This window comes from Mesoplodon densirostris, chromosome 4 (assembly GCF_025265405.1).
Source record: "Mesoplodon densirostris isolate mMesDen1 chromosome 4, mMesDen1 primary haplotype, whole genome shotgun sequence".
Lineage (NCBI taxonomy): Eukaryota > Metazoa > Chordata > Mammalia > Artiodactyla > Ziphiidae > Mesoplodon > Mesoplodon densirostris.
In genome coordinates this window covers 25,376,016-25,392,831 of record NC_082664.1, presented here as the reverse complement: position 1 = coordinate 25,392,831, position 16,816 = coordinate 25,376,016, and the positions used below count along the sequence as shown (strand labels likewise).

Genomic DNA, 16,816 nt, shown 5'->3' with positions numbered 1-16,816 from the left:
AAGACTGATTTCATGAAGGTGATTCTAGCACTGATGGTGGAGAGAGTTCAGTTCTGTGGGAATCTATAGCCTGTGTCTCTACGTCCTTCTAATATGGCCACTTTTAGAAATGAGCAAACACTTGAAATCTCTGAATACCTATTGCAAAGTGATTTGTTGAAAAGCCCTGACTTGGTGGGTCCTGCTGACCTGCTCATTTTCTAAGTGCAGCCTTCATGGTAGGAGTTTATTTTATAACCTGAACTCATAGTTGTCATCAGTTGATTTTATTAAAAAGATGCATAATGTTATCTGAGCAAATACTAAAGTTACATTACAGTTTGTACAAGTGGGAGCAGTCGCCAATTACAATGCTATTTCTGTTATGTCTATTTGGTTTTCCTTGATTCCTTATTTCTCAAATTTTTTCATGTGTGTAGTTGTCTCCTGTCCTGTTTTCCATTTTTTTTCATAGCCTTTTTTCTTTATGTACCCTGTCAGTCTCTTAAGATACACTAAGGAGAAACAAGTGGGGAATCTGGAAATGTAGAGAGAAAATTCTTTGAACCTCATTGAACTAGGTGTAAGCATTTGCCTCTGGATTTATAATGCAAAGGACACACTGTTTGCAGAAGGCTTTGGCATTAGATGGCTCTTTCCAATTATTTGGTTTTATTTTTATTGAAAGTCCTGTTTCCATATTTATGATTTGGAAATACTGTTCCACTCTGAAATAGGCAGTGATTGGACCCATCCAGAGTCCCTGAGGAATTGTTCTATATGCTTTTTCTTTCCCCTCCAATTTGTCTGCATGGGAGGCTTATTTCCTAAGTGGTAGCATAATCCTTCTTTATCCTCACAAGTTTATTCCATATCACACATACATACCATTCCCAGTAAAACATGGTCAGGAAGAGACTGCACAAAGGAAAGACAGAAAGGTAAGTTACGCTAACTGCGGTGAATAGGCGCAATCTTCAGAAGGTATGTATGCATTTTTTTTGCTCACCGAAAAGTTCCTTTCTGCCACCCAGGCTAGGCATTGTCTTCTGCTAAAAATCAACCAGGATTCTTTCCAGTTTTCTATGATTGTTTCTGATTTTGTCAAGAAAAGATTGTGCCTCAGTCTGGGATGAGGACTATTGCATTATCTGACCTGAACAATTTGTCAGTGTGTGATGAAGTACCAGACCAAGGATTGGGAGAGGTCAGCGTTCTTTTGTGGCAATAGCTTCTCATCTTACAGAAATGTTTCTAAGACATCCAGGTTTAGGGTAATGTATTTTGAATTTTATTCTATAAACAATGCAGTTGAACTTTTGATTGTAGAAGACTTCTGAGCCCAAATCATTAAAATAATCTACTTGCCTATTCTCCTCTTGGAGAGTGGACCAGGGCTTCTGTGACTGGATGGCTATATGGATATGTGAGCAGGTACATTTTAATAGCAGAATGTGGGGAATATATGGAATTCAGATATACGTGATGTAACTATGAAGTTCAGATGTAAACTTTTAATGAAACCCAACCAAATGTATCAAAATGGTAGGTTGCTTAAAATTGTTACAATGAATGTCTCTGTATTAAAGTATTTGGGGTAACTTCACTTTGGGAACTAGCATCAGAGCCAGTTTGTTCCACCTGAGAAAATCAGTCTCAATTCTTTATGTCATAGGTTATTATTTTCTGTATCAACCTGGATCCTTAGAGTTGTAATTTGCTACTCCACAAACAACTTCAAGATGATGTTACCTATCTAATACTCTATGTGCCTACCTTTGTTAGCAAATCATGGTAGCTTTGTTTGCATCAGGAGTTGAGTATTAACCCTCAGTGTCACCAGCAGATTTGAAAAAGGTTCATGCTTATCATTGACAAAAGCCATGGAGAAAATTGCAAAGAAAGGAGAAAGAGTAAAATAAGTGAATAGAAGATGAAGAAGGATGAAAGAGAAGGAATATAGAGAAAAGCAGAGATTGCATCTTCTATGAGAGAGCACAAAGGCGGTTAATAGTTGCTTTGGTAACATGCATGTCACAGGTGGCCTGCCTTTGACCTAAATAACAGAAATGGGCCACGCATTGTAAGTGGAATGACATCAAGGAAATCTGGCCTTTACCCAATTCTTGGGAATAGCATGTTTTGTAGAATGTTGCATATGTCTAAAATAAATTATATTCCTTAGAACACTGTCATAAGACCATGTGAATTGGTTAGAAATTCAATCTAATGGCTAAAGTTGTTTTTGCAGGGGAAAATATTTGAATACTTTCATTTTCCTTGAGCAGTTTCTCAGGACAGCAGATTGATCCTCAATTAATAGAAATGAAAACATCTCTATTTATTATTGCATATCCAAGAATTGAAACTTGTTCAAAAGGGAAATGGCCAGACTATGGTATTTTTCCAAATAAAGTGCTCAGTTCATCGTATGTAGAAAAGTTAATTATATCTGGACACGACTTGCAAGTTTCTAAAGAAATGTCTGCATTTTAGAGTCTTGCTCACTTCTTCTAGAATTGGTTCTATCACTTATAACCTTTGTTTTTTTCTTGCCTGTTTGCTAGGTTTGGCATTTGTTTGACAATTTCGAGGGGCTGTCACATAGATACGGCCTCCATGAGTAGAGTTTACATTTAAAAATTGTGTCTTGTTTAGTATGAACAGACCAAGCCTGCATGGTTTTAACTTTATTCAGTCATTCTTTATGAAAGCATGGTGGGTTGATGGAGCCAGTGGGGTAAATTTCTTGTTCATTCTTACAAAGATAGCTGTAAAACTGATATAAGTGGTTGTGAAAGTATGACATGTATTCTCTGTAGCTGGTTACCTTGTATGAGAGTGATTTCCTTGTATTGGATAGAAAACGAAAATCATCTGATTGGAAACTCAAGTATAATTGATTTATTAATTGTCTTATCTAGTTTTAAGAGATGACTTTCCACCATTTCATGTAATGGTAAAATCATAGGGAGTTTCATTAGGTGATGTTTCAGGCTGGTTTGAAACTACAGTGGGCAAAATCATCCCAGAAGCAATTTTGAGTTCATGTAGGGTCCAGTAAGATCCATGAAAGGACACACAAGTAACATTCTCCAAAGAATATCCTCAGTTCTGAAAAATTCAAAGCAGAGGGAGGCTGATTTCCCCGAGGGTGAGCACCACCTGCATACCACTTAATGACATGTTGTAGGGGTTACATTTTAAGAGCAACAAAAGGAAGGAAACCTTTGAAGGGTCCTTGTAAGGAGATTCCTTTTGGATATTGGGTTCTTATTGGTATTTTAAATCAGGACAGAGAGTCTGAGCAATTTCAGTATGTTGTAGACCTTACACCATCAGGTGAATCCAGGATCCGTTTCCTGTATTGAATGGCAATGCCAACCCCATTGGCAACCTATTGATGAGTTCCTCTCTTCTTCACAACTCCACACAAGGTCTCAGCAAACCCAGCCCACTTGCATATTCCCACACATATGCGAAAAAGTTATCATTTGGGAGGACTTTTTGAAAATAGCGATTTTAAACACTTCACAGCTATTACCTTTAGGCGTGTTCATGACAACTGTTTTGAGTTGTATAATTTTGGAATCTCGTTATTGCTTCTGTGCTCTGGAGAAGTGAATGTGGGACAGTCTGTGGCATGTGAGTCCACACATCAAGTTCTTGGATTTATAAATTGGATGTTTATAATGGCTTTGTGAGGTGAAAAGATGGGAATAAATGTGGGCTCTCAGCCCACCTTCAGCAGCCAGCTGACCACACTACATTGCTCGATGTACACTGTGGGCTACTTGTTGGAGAAATTGCTTGGTTCATACTGGCATGTGATAGTAGATGTTCTTTGCTTGCAACAAATCAATAGCAAGCCACTGTGGATTGTGCAGACAGTGGCGTGTGAAGCGCCTTTTCAGACAGTTTTATGCTGGAATGGCTGTTAAGCTGCAGTGTTGGCTATTGACTGGCCTTTTGCTTTTTATTTATTGTGTGGGTTTATTTATTTTTTTAATGTAGGTTGGTATATTGATTAAATGTGTTAAAAACACATTTCCCACTCAGGCTTCAGAAAAAAATAAGCAATATGCACATTACTTAGTGCACAAACAAGGGGACAGACGTGTGTATGCTAACTTTGTCTCTTGGGTCCATATAGGTACCGTGGCATTATGTTATGAGCCTATGTTGTTATATTTATAGCAATAATTTCCCTGGATATCAGACTACAATATATTCGTGTTTTTGGTAATGTGTTTACTTCCTACCTCTGTTTTCATGCTTTACCTGTACAGCAACTAGGCCATATTTGAGAAGTTCACTATTAAGACATCTATCTTCTGCTTAGAACATACTTTATCATTTACTCATCCATTCACTCACCAGACATTTCTTATTTGCAGATATGATCATGAATAGGATACATCCTGTTCTTAAAGACATTACAGTCTAATGGGGGAAGACACATATGAACGTGCTTTAATAGAAATATGAACAGTATACAGTGAGAGGTCATAAAGTGGAGTGAGGTCAACTCTCCCTGGGGTTGAGACTCCATTAAGAAGAGCTACTGCTTTTAGAAAAGTTTTCATTGACAAATGAGTCTTGAAAAGTTTGTAAATACTTCCTAAGCAAATATGGTATGAACTAGGGTTGGAAAGGAAAAGTGGCATTCTAGCAAGCAGAGAGAAATATACTATAGCCACTGTTAATGTTCTGGCTATTTCCTCCCAGTTCCCCCCCCACCAAGCTTTTGCAAATCGCATGGGTATACTCTTGCCCAGGTGTTGTACCTGTGAATAAACCCGTGTGCCAACACTTGTCTCTGTCAGAGATCGGGGAGCTTTCAAAGACCCCTCCCTTGGTTGGGAGTGGGGTGGGACTGTGTAGGGAGGGGACAGACGTGTGTGTATGCTGATTCTGTCTCTTGGGTCCATACAGGTACCCTGGCATTATGTTATGAGCCTATGTTTTTATATTTATAGCAATAATTTCCCAGGACATGAGACTACAGTACATTCATGTTTTTGGTTATGTGTTTACTTCCTACCTCAGTTTTCAGGCTTTACCTGTCCAGCAACCCTCCTAGAGCCAGGGGAGGTTCTGGAAGCTGCCTGAGTCAGGGATGGGGCCTCAATGGCCCTTCTTCAATGGGCTCCAAGGGACCTGGAGGGAAGCATTCCTTCCTTTTGGTGGTCAAGCCCTTTAGAGCTTAGTTCTGAAGAGTGAGTGTATGCGTGGGGTGAGCTCTCTCACCCCACAGCTGTATCCTGTCTCTCTGAGACAGGAGCTGGCTCCTTTCCCTCTCTCCCCATGAGATGGCACAGAACCTGCAGCAGTCAATGCGTGTTGAGTGAATGAGTGAGTGACTGATTCTCCTTGGGGTCTCCAGCTGGCTGTCCCTCCTGCCACAGATCTTAGGGCTCCCATTCTAAGGAGCAGGTCACTTCTTCCCTCAGGGAATCTGTTCTTCAGTTCCTGCCTATTCTGGCACCAAGTCAGAATACGGTATTTCGTTATTGTGTGGATTCAGCTCCACCCCTACCTGTTTAGAAAATGCTGTTGTGATTACCAGATTTCTTCCCAGTCTTTATTCTAAGTATTTGTGTGGTTAAAATTACACTCAGGTTAACATGTGTGCTCTCATTGCATGATATGCATTTTCAAAGTGTAAAAGACATTAGATTTTTTAATTTTCTTCAGTAGAATGCACATGATGGTGCCCAGTTCACTGGGGAGGAATCCCCTGTGTTGAATCTCTTGCTGGATCCTAGATGTAGGCCTAGTAGGGCCCAAATCTTATTTCATTGAACCATTGGTAGACATTTCTCTTGGAAATTTAATTCCAATAAACCATATTTTTAAAAGGTTGATTTGTAATATATATAACTTATTACATTATAAAAGACTTCATAGTATAGTCATTAGGTTAATTAGCTTTAGAATCAAACTGCTTTAAATGCCAATTCTAACTCTAATACTATGAAATTGAATTAGCCTCCTTTGTTTCAGCACAAGGAGTGTGATCAGTACTTCATAAATAGGAGTAGTAACAGTTTTTATTATAACTAATAGTATTTGATATTTGTCAAATCCCTCGATATTTGTCAAATCCTAATGTTCTACTATGACCTTTATAAAGATGTTGTCCCTTTAATCATCCCAAAGTCCCTAAGAAATACCATACTACTATTGTCCTGATTTTAACAGTGGGAAAACTGAGGTCACACAGTTAGGAAGTAGCTGAGTCAGAACTTGAATACAGGTTCGTTTGACATGAAAGCTCACATTATTATTAGATTTGCTACTACTTAGTCATTATTAGAAATAATCACAGTGAATATCTGCACTAATTACTAGACTAGAGGGCTTAAAATTCCAGGTGGGCAGATCTTCTCAGACAACCAAATTATTGATACATAAGAATATATGCTTGGAAAAGAGAAACCCTGTGTTCTTGGTTGTTTATTTTATCACATTCTGGAATTCTGAACACTTCAGTTGTTTCTGTCTTAACACTCAGATGGGGCCATTTAGTAAGAACATCTTTAGATATTATAGATTTAGAATCAGAATATCCCCCCATAGCCCCAAATATTTATATTTGCATTCTCGGTTGACTATCTTCTGATTTCCTATTTTTTTTTACTTTATTGCAATTTCAGTATATGTCATAAAGCATAGTGGATGAGACAGTTGATGTAGAGTGGATGGCTTCTGTTGAAATCTTGACTCCATTGTTTAATAGCTGTGTTACCTTGGTGCTAGTGATTAATTAACACCTCGATGTCTCTAAAATGTAAATATTTATATGTTCCATCTCATAAGAGTGTTGTAAGGATAAATCAGATTCATAATTGTGAAGTTCAGGACATGACATGTAATAGCCCCTACAGAACCATTAGCTACTCTTTAATATAGTTTTCAGAAAGTTGAAACATGATTCATACAAATGTAATTTTCATAAAGTTAAAATATAACTCATATAAATGAGAATGAATGGAATAGAATGTGTGCCAAATGTATTTAACTCCTTAACGGGGGAAACAACAATATGGTTGAAGTGTAAACAACAAGATCGCAAAAGATTATTTGAAGAACTGATATTTATAGGCATTAAAAAGCATAATAAAATACAAATTTAGTTTAAATAACCTGGTGAATGTCTCACAGGGTAAAGAGCTCTTAACTTTTGATGTTATCTTTTCTACTGAACATTGTGTCTTTACTGAACAAAAATCTACAGGTTAATGTATCATCTCACAGACTCTGCACCTTAATTAATAGTAAATACCTATGTCAAACAAAGGTACATTTTCCCGTAGAATTAAGTATTTCTTGTGTGGATATGTTAAACAATATCCCTATATGACATTGAAAGGACACATGTCTTTCCTAGGCTTTTTCTTAAGTTTTAGATAATTTTTGGTAACAATATGATGCTCTGTTCAATTACAAATCCTTTTTTACCTTGAATATCTCTCTCATTTGACCACTTAACTGTGTACCAGTCACTGTGCTAAATTTGTTGTGTCATTTTATCATTTATACAACCCAAGAAAGTAAGATATTCTTATGATCCCTGTTTCACAGATGAGGAAACTGAGACATGGAGAAGTCAAGTGATTTGCTCGAGGTCACAAAACTGTTAGGTGGGGAGACAAAGATTCAGATTTACATTTGACCACATAGTCTCGGCTCTTGACTGCCAAGGTCTCCTGAATGTCTCAAGGAATGTTCTTAATAAGCACTCATCTGAACACATAGGGATTAACATTAGCCCCAGAAATTTACTACTTTTATGGCAACACTTACACCGTATATTCTAGTGTTTGCATTATTATGGGGGCAGGGGGCAACATTAGGATTGATCTCCTCAGGTAGTAAGATCAGAAGTCCCATCAAACAGGTGCCATTTTGCAGGTTTGGTAGGTCTAGGCAGGCAGAGGCTGAGTCCAGAGAAGTCAGGGAGGCTGGGAGGAGCAGCCTGGTACCATGGTCGGCAAGATCCAGAAGGTAAGACAGGTACAAAAGAAGCATTCACGAGTAGGCAGCATCAAAAGGAATGCTCCAAGTTATTTCTTTGCATCTGTGTTTCATTCCTGGGCCCACAGATATTCAGTGTGTCTAAAAGAAGGCCAGGGGTTGGCAATTAAACCCAGAGTCTTCTTAGAGTGAGGATGAAGGTATTGATACTCTTTGGAACAGTTTCATAGATGCAGGTTGTGGCTAGCTTGTTGTCCATGGGAATCACGCTTGCTTATAAATGCCCCTGATATCAAGAAGGGGCTATTTTGTACCTAAAATCTGCTGTACTGCTGATATTAATACACACACTGTCATAGATTCAGCAAGAGCCAGGACTGCTTGCAGCTTTTGTTTTACACAACCCTGCATGAAACGAGCTGGGACTCACAGGTAAAGCATTCATTTCTACAAGTTCCAGTTGACACTTGGACTTATGGTTCAAGGAGAAATGGTCTCTGCACTTCTGGGACTTGTAGCTTGTCAGGGATTGTTTTGAGTTGTTGCAATCTGTGGCCTTGCTAATTTCATTTCAGCCATCTTCAGCATGCTGTATTTGTAGACCATTTTTTACAAATAAATTTATTTATTATTTATTTAGTTTTGGCTGCACTGGGTCTTCGTTGCTGCGTGCGGGCTTTCTCTAGTTGCGGGGAGCGGGGGGTAGTCTTCGTTGCAGTGCACGGGCTTCTCATTGCAGTGGCTTCTCTTGTTGTGGAGCACGGGCTCTAGGCAGGTGGGCTTCAGTAGTTGTGGCACAAGGGCTCAGTAGTTGTGGCTCACGGGCTCTAGAGCGCAGCTCAGTAGTTGTGGCGTGCGGGCTTAGTTGCCCCACGACATGTGGGATCTTTCTGGACCAGGGCTTGAACCCGTGTCCCCTGCATTGGCAGGCGGATTCTTAGCCACTGCGCCACCAGGGGAGTCCCTTGTAGACTATTTTTATTGCCTATGTTTAATTATGGCCCATTTGTTTTTGGTGTGTGTGGCTAGTTACTTATTGATGGTGATGGTAGTAATCCACTGAGAGCCTATTGGTTCACAGAGGATAATTTTATATTACCTTGTTAGTCACATACAGGTACAATTTTAATGTATTTTTTAATATAGACATAATTTCCTACATTTAATTTCATTTCCATTTCTTAGCATTTACATGTAAAGGCAAAAGAGATGCAAATGACTTTATCTTCTCTTGTAAAGTAGAGCTAATAAATATAATTTGGTTCCCTTCCCTTATTTTTTTCTGTTACCTTTTTTTCGGTGGGGGGGCATTTTTTGACTGAGGTAAAATTTACATTCAGCAAAATGCACAGATCTTAAGTGCATTATGATAAATGTTTATAGCTATGTAACCAACACCCCAGTTAAGATAAAGGACAGTTTCATCTTCACAGAGTGATCCCTCGAGCCTCTTTTAGTCATTCCTTCTCCTCTGTGAGGTCACTACTGCTTGGATTTGTATAAGCATACATGAGTTTTGTCTGTTGTTGAATATGTATAAATGGGATCGGCCAGTATGGGGTCTTTTATTTCTGTTTTCTCTAGCTCCATGGAATGTGTTCAAGATGCATCCATGTCCCTGTGCATTCTGGCTACCTTGCTCTCTCTTGACTCTCGGCTCCATCTCCTCATCTGAAGGAGTCTGCTGGGCTGCACCTGGGGTTCCTTCCCTGTGCCATGGTGCAGACGTCCTCCAAGGCCATAAGCGAGGGCAATCTTGCAGCTCACCTTGTTTGTCTTCTCCCTTTCAGGAATCACTGTCCTTTGCCTGATGTCCAGTGTCTTGCAAGCCATTGTTTCACATTTGTTGTCCTTTTCTTGTTTGTTTCAGGTCAGTTGTTTCAGATCCAATCACTATTACTCTATTGAGGTTGGAAGTGGGTGTCAACCTGTTTCTTTTTACTTGACTTCACCTTTACACTTTGACATTGGGGGAAGGGAAAGGTAGGCTTGATGACATAACACCTAGTGTGCTGTGATTTAAACCACAACCTCTAGAGATGAGTTAACACTTTGTATTAGCTCTGGAACAGCCCTGGTAGCCTAGAATATTCTAGAACCTGGTTTTAAAATTAATTAATTAATTAATTAATTTTTTGGTGTGTGTGGGGGGTATCCTTCAACTCCATTTATAGACTTTCTGTAGTCAAACAGCCTTCTATAGCAAAAGAAGCTGAACCAAGCCAAATACCTGCAAATGTGTCTCCATCAAGTGTTTCATCTGAGTTTCATTTATAAGGTCCCTATTGCTTTCTCCCTCCAGTCCCTCTGCTAACACTTGATTAAGCTCAGTGGGTGCAGGGATGGATTTGGCTCTTGCAGCTAGCAGTTCTTATTTTCTTTACCTAGAATTATAGTTTGTTTTCTCACCTACCTTTGTCCTGTGGATCTTTGCCGCCTGATCCATGTCTCTTGGCCAAATGAAATTAAGAAGTGTTTTCAAACAAAAAATTTGGATTCTTCAGGAAAGTGGAGGTGTTTCTATGCCAGGGAGTGTTTTGGCTGTTGACTGTCCTCATTTTGATCTTTAGATGCTTTTGTGTACTTATTTTTGATGCATATCTACAAAAAGAAAAAAAGGAGGGATCTTGCATTGTTGATGCTTTTTAGTTTTAACTGAGGTTTTTTTTTTTTGATAATTAAGGGTATACAAGCTCACTGTTGACAATCTGGAAAATGCATAAAAGTACAAGAAAAAACATGCATGATTTTACCAATTATTTAATATGACCTTGTTTCAGGCTATGCATGGTGTCAAGCACATAATAGATGCTCAAACTATATTTGTTGAGTGAATGACTGAGCCTTGCATATTTTCAGAGTCTGAGTTGTGCAAAGGTCCTAGTGTTCTTTTCATGAGATGAATAGCATTTCTACCAGGGCTAGGTGTTTTCTTGCCAGAAGGAATGCTTTTAGGCATGCAGGAATTATAATGAGCATCCCAATATGCAGTTTTCTTCTTTGGATGAAAAATGGAAATGTCAAGATGTTTTTATTTCTTTTCTCTCTTGCCCTTATCCCTTCTCACAGAAAGCCTTGCAGTTTCTGAGCAGTTATACATAGATGCATCTACATACAAGTGGAATAGTTTTGCAGTGGATTGTAGTTTGAGGGAAAGAGCCCTTAAAATGTGTATAGGAAAGGAGCCTCTTGGGTTCCAGTTTTTTTCCATGGCATTTGCTTCCGGAGAGATGTTGTGGTTTAGTTCACATGATGAGATTTCTAGAAACACTCTAGTACTCTAGAGGTCTAGTGAGACAGAAGAACTCTTCTGCTTTAATATCATTCATCAATTTCTGCTGAGTTTTATGTTGACCTAAATTAGTACATAATACATGATTGAAGAACTTAGATGCACTGTATACTGAAAAATGTAAAACACAAAGGTTTCTTGAGTTTTGTACACCCTGGATTTCAAAATTTTTATACCTCTGTGGGAGAATTCATCCAAACCTAGTAGACTCTTTGCACCTACTTTCAGGAGCATTGATAGGAAACAACAGCATCTGACTCTGGGCATCATTTCCTAGTCAGTTCACTGGATGTTTTTTGTAATCAGCCCTCAACTAACTGTAAAACTGCAGTTTTACCCAGATATCTTTATATGAGTAAAACCAAATTCATGTTTATATAAATAAAAATAAGTACCTGTACATATATACATATTACAAATAAATAAAAATTTCCTTTAGGATTTTTTCCCAATTGTTCTGAAATAATTTTTCTATCCAAATACCTTTGTTTCTGTGTGTCAAGGAGCCACAGATCAGGTATCTGTCTGCTGTTGAGGATATTTAGCAGGAAACCCCTTTATCTGAACTGAATACTCAATATTTGGGGTATAATTTTTATCTCTGAAAAAGGATTTGGGCAGGGAGACATCATCTGGGATTTATTTTTCCTTAAGAGTAATCTTTCTTTCTCCTCTCCCTGCCTGAAACTCCCAGATGGCTCCTTCATGCTGGTGCTCAAGTGTATCATCTAGTTAAAGCTCACACCAGTGACCTGGCACTGGGGACCTTTGGCAAAGGGCCTGCAGTTCAACACACACATCGTCACACATACCTGTGTGTCCCTGACTCCTGAAAAATCATGAGAATGGAACCAATGGAAAAGAATGTATTAAAACAAGTAAGTTTAGCCAAACAAACTCTCAGCATTGGTAGAGGCTTTATTCCAGTCCCAACACACCACATGTCTTCCCAACATTTAACTTATTTAATTTGCATTTGAATTAATTTAGCATATTTTCTTATTATATAAAGTTTAATGAACAATAAACACAGCTATAATGAAATCTCACAGCTATTTCCCAGTATGGGGTAACATTTTGCATTTAGTTACATTTGGTTTCCTAGGCAATATTTGATTGTGGCTATATTTCCTAAAGCTGCGTTACTTGTCACATGGAATGTTTTGGTGGCAGATTCATCAGACATAGAGGAAGGCAGGGAGGAGTGTTCTGCTGAAATTCTTTCGAAGCCATGGTAGTGAAAATCACCTGGGTAGCATAGAGTGTGTTAAAGATGATTCTCTGCTGCTTCCTTTGGCAGGCTTTGAGCTCCCCGTTGTTGGCCCTCCTTGCTTCTATTTCTGAAATCTATCCTGGGTACGCATTCCTGACTTATCTTCCTAGGACACCATTTTTGTCTAACCACTCCTCTGCTCATGAACCTTCTACGGTCCCCTCTTGATGTAGTTAAAACCCCACACTTGGTTTTCAAGGTCTTCAGTAATCTACTTTTTAAAATCTGTCTCTTGAACTAGTTTTTCTGTAATATTCATGGCTTACCATGCCCTCTAATAAGGCCAGTGTCCTCACTGTCACTAGCATATTCTATGGTCATTATGCCCTTGCCACTCTCATTCCTCCCTTCTGAGAAACTTCCCTCCTCTTGACATGGCTTTTCAAATCCTGTACAATTTTTAGGGTCCAGCCCGAGTCTCCCTTATTCCTTTGTGTTTTCTCTGACCACTTTAGTCTATATTGATCACTTCTCCAAAATCCCACAACATTTATATTCAGAACTGAGAGACATCATGACTCGGCACATAAAAGAAATTAATATGGACTTGAGAGTGAGTAGTGGGTTCAAATCCTCCTTTCCTTCCTAACTGGGTGGCCTTTGGCAATTAATGCAACACAACCTCACAATATGTACCTTGCAAAAGTCCTAGTTTTGTTAATAGTGTTAGAAATAATAGTTGTAAAGCAGAGTGTTGGACTTAAACAGAATAGTTTTTGTAAAGTTCAACGTAGCAGCTTAAGTTAAAAACGTGAACCTTCCTTTAAAGCAAAATGTCATCAACGAATAAAACAAGTAGAATTTTGAGTAGATTAAGGACCACTTCTGTCGTGTATTCATCCTATTCCCTACAGAATCAATTTGCCTGTGGTGGTGACTATAGTTTCCTCTAGAGTAGATGGTAACTGTGTTGAGTGGATGTGGGTAGAAGGGTTACTAGGATTAGATTATTCAAATAACAGTGATGTTCTGTCTCTTCTCATTTTAAATTTTAACATGTCCCTGGTTTTGGGTCTGTGTAATTCAACCAAAAACCTAAGTACGTTTCAGAGGGCCTACTACCTTTCCTGTAAATATCAGGACTTTTTAAGGCAATACTTGTACAGGCTTCTAAGAACACTGTGAAGGATTCTGGAACCTTCAGTAATCTCAGGTCCTACTTTTGGTTTTTTCCTGGCATATGGAGGAATTACTAGCCAGGGGGAATCTTTGGTTCTTTTCATTCACAGGACTGAGGGAAGAAAATCACAATCTTTGCAGCCTCTGTCATTATCAGAATATCAATATATAATCTTAACTTTGTAAATAGTTAATGCATTTTAAAATCCACTCATCTGCAGTAGTAAAGTATACCCTAATTCAGTGTTCATGATGCACTATTTACAGCAGATGACTTTAGTTATCTCTCCCCAATTCAAAACTCTTTGAGCCTGAGGCTCTAAGATCAGGCCAGGCCAAGTTTGGCACTGATCTGCTTTAACTTTGAACATGAGGCCCAGGTAGTAGAAGACCCATAGCCAACCTCTTATTCCCTATTCATTCTTGACCAGAAAAAAAAAAAAAAAAAAAAAAACAGAGAACTGTAGAGTACTGATCTATTATCTGAGTGGCCTAATGTGCTAATTATTGCCTGCCGTGGGAAGATGGCTGCATATTGATCTCCAGTGGAGTTTAACGGAACAAGAAGTCGTGCCTCAGTAACATTATTATATTTATCCAGTTACCCAGGGGTCCTCCATAATGGACTCAGCTGTGAACGCTAGGTGATTAGACCAAAGTCTTAATCACGGTGATTGTGATAATCAGTTCCAATGAGCAGAATGCCGTTAGTTCTTTGGAAACTATGAAGCTGGTAGTATTTGAGGAAAGGAAGTATGATAAGTGTGACTGCTTAGTGTCTGGGACGAAGATTGGTGGAGAGGGAATCTGAAAGATAAATTTCAGTCTTCTTAATAACTGGCACTAATGAGAATAGTTATGTAGAGAACTTGTACTTCCAGAGTCTAGTTGTTCCTGAGAACGTGGTTCTTAAAACCCACGTGTTCAAAGGGTTTTAAGAATTTGGTTAGAATATCTAGATGATGGAGATTTAAATTCTTTTAAAAGTGTACTCTCATGGGAGTGATTCTTCTCTTTATATTCAGTCTATTAGAGGAAAATGTGATGTATTTACTTCTCAGCCTTTGCATTGTAGAAATGTGTTTATGTAAATAGTGTTTATTTCTAATGACAAATATTTGATGCCAAGTAAGTAGTACACCACAGATGATTAAGTAATTGCCACCACATGGGCACACCATTGTTTCATATGTATTGACCTAATGTGAACAAATTCTCTTACAGTTTCAACATCTGTTCCTTAACTAAAATCTGAATATACTGCATTGATACAACATCCCTTGGAGTCTCCTTAGGTGGAGACTAATTTCTTCCATCCTTTTATTCCTGGAACTAGAGCACAGTTCACAGTCGTTGTTCCATGATATCTCTTCTTTTAAGGTCCATATGCCTTTAATGCCATTTTCTCCCATCCTCATCATCAGCATCTCCTGACCTTCAGGATGTGAAGAACAATCTGAACTGAGTTCCTTGATCATAGCCTCCATCTCACTGCATCCTTTGAAGTTAACCTTGGTGACTTCAATTTTCGTGTTATGGTTTTCCCAATAACCTGACTTCCTCAGAAGCCTGGCTACCTAGCAAAGAGAATTTCTTTTGCTGTTACCACTTCCTATGTTTTCACCTCTCTCTGACCTTGGCCTCCTGACTCTACCTTCTACCCTCCATAGTGTCAAAGGTTTCACTTGCCTTTGTACACCATCTGGAGTTCCAAGTCAATAATATAAATGACATTCCCACCAATACTCTAGAGCCCTTGCCTTGTGACTTGGCCACACTACCCAAATTTCAAGTAAATTCCTCTGCTTGGTTTCTTGGCTGCTACCTTATGACTTAGGGAAAGTCAGGCACTTGGCAGTTGGTTTCACTGCAAAAGCCATATCCTCTTACTCTTAGCAATGCCCTCAATGTGTTTCGTTTTGTGGCCATCCAAGCTTTGACCCTAAATTCTGACCATTCTGTCTTCTCTCCAATGATATCCTATTCTCTACTTTTTCTAGTTAGCATTCACCTAGTAGGAACTATTTATAAGTCTTTCTTCATAAACTTTGTTGCTTGTTTAAACACTTTAAATCTCCATGGTATGGCAATTAAGACTTTCCAGGATTTTTCTTCAACCATAATTTTCCATTTCAGGTCTTCTAGGACTCACTTTCATAAACCTAAGCACCAGTGGGAAAGGTCTCTTCTCCAAATGTGTCCTAAACTCACCTTATCTATTTGGCTCACCCTCCTTACTTTATTCATCTATATATGTTGAATGGGGCCTTGTACTGAATGAATATTTGTGCAGAATTTTCACGTTTATACAACATGCTTACCTGTGTTTTTTTTTTTTTTCTAATTTGGATCTGGACTGTGTGATTATCTTTCCTTGTACAGTGCTTAACATAGTGTCAGCCATTGAAAAAGAGAGGTTTCCTCACTTTTTTCCTTTCACTAAATATTTCTCCATTATAGTGCCTATCACACAAGTGTTTTTTTTGTTTGTTTGTTTTGCGGTACACGGGCCTCTCACTGTTGTGGCCTCTCCCATTGTGAAGCACAGGCTCCAGACGCACAGGCCCAGTGGCCATGGCTTACGGGACCAGCCGCTCTGCAGCATGTGGGATCCTCCTGGACCGGGGCACGAACCCGTGTCCCCTGCATCGGCAGGTGGACTCTCAACCACTGCGCCACCAGGGAAGCCCTCACCCAAGTATTGGTTAATTTTTCTGGCTCACTTGTTAACTGTGAATTCTATAGAATGGGTACAATGACTTATTTATCTTTCTATTCTCAGTATTTTATGAGGAAACTGGCAGATTGTAGATGTTCAATAAATTTTTGGTGGGTATAAGAAACATTGGATACCAATTAAGGGTAATGATGATAACTAGACGCTTACTTTGAAGTATATAGTGTGGATTAACCTACTGTAATGGGCCATGCAAGGCTCAAAACTATTGATTTATAAATTATGTTCATTATTATTAATTACAAATAATTTATTAATTGTTTATTTATAAATAAATATCTCATTTATTTCTTGTTTTACATATTTAAAAAATAAGGTTCAAAAGGAGGTATTGACTTTTCCAAGATTGCACAGCTAATGAGTAGCAGAGTGCAAGAACCAGGACTCCTGACTGTTGGTTCTCTAGCCAGTGATCCTAAGTCAATATTTTCTAAAC

General features: G+C 38.7%; 1 protein-coding gene across 5 annotated transcripts in view; it reads left to right on the top strand.

Annotated features, from left to right (window-relative positions):
• The window catches only part of NRXN3 (neurexin 3), a 1,648,921-nt gene that overhangs the window by 751,108 nt on the left and 880,997 nt on the right, over positions 1–16,816 (top strand). The window lies entirely within an intron of this gene.